Genomic DNA, 998 nt, shown 5'->3' on the forward strand with positions numbered 1-998 from the left:
TCAGCCTTTTGATGCAGACTTGATTCACATGTGCTGTGAGTCAGCACCAAAGCATTTGAGCTTGGGTTACTAAACCCTTTCCAACTGCTGCCGTCTGTGTGTGAGCAGTGGCTGGGCCCACGATCCTTCTGTGCTTTCCTTTGGGGCTTTGACTCTGCATCTCTCAGGAAAGGGACAGTCTTTGCTCCAGGAGTACTTCAAAGAAGCCGTGTACCTGCAGATGCACGCAGGTACCTCCCATCAGTAGCTCATGTCTGTACGTTGCAAACGCCTTGATATAAACACCTTGTTTCTATCTTTTGGTGCAGTAACGGGGACTTGCATCTGCTACCAGTCTGCCCCATTACTTTTATGTGACCCTGAGGTGGCTTTGCCACCCGTGCCACTGCAGGAACAGCCACGGTTCACTGGGGGTAAATGGGGAACATCACGCATTAGGTGGAACCAGCTGGCTGGGGAGCTGTTGCTGCGAGAGGCCTGTGGTTATTTTTTGGGTGGATTTTGATGTGACTTCAGACACAGAAAGTACAACTGGATTTCAGGGTAAGAGTCTTTGCTTTCTGAGCTCCTCTTCCCACTCCTTGCAGCAGCGCCCCAAGATTGCCTGAAGAGGGAAAGGCCAAATAGCCTTTCTTTGATTCTCCCAGCTATCTGAAATCTAAAAAAAAAGCGTTCCCCCCCCCCCCGGCCGATGGAGCCACCGGCACGTACGGTGGCAGTCTGTGACTCAGAGATAAGATGAAGTCATGTTATTTCTCGATCGGTTTAAAAACACATCACTCGTCTCTGTGGCCGCATCCTCAGCGCCACATCGGCCTCACATACACGAGGTCAACGCTAAAGCGTCGCCACAAAACAGCATCTTTGTCTAGCCCTAAGGAAGATTAGGCCTGCAGGGTTTGGCCAAGGATAAATTAGGGGATCTTGGTGCAGCCTTCGCTCTTTCCTCCACTCCCTGCAGGGCTGCACAGCTGCCCGTCCTGTTTGCCTCAGCCCAG

The sequence above is a fragment of the Apaloderma vittatum genome, unplaced genomic scaffold (genome assembly GCF_000703405.1).
Source record: "Apaloderma vittatum isolate BGI_N311 unplaced genomic scaffold, ASM70340v1 scaffold30375, whole genome shotgun sequence".
NCBI lineage: Eukaryota > Metazoa > Chordata > Aves > Trogoniformes > Trogonidae > Apaloderma > Apaloderma vittatum.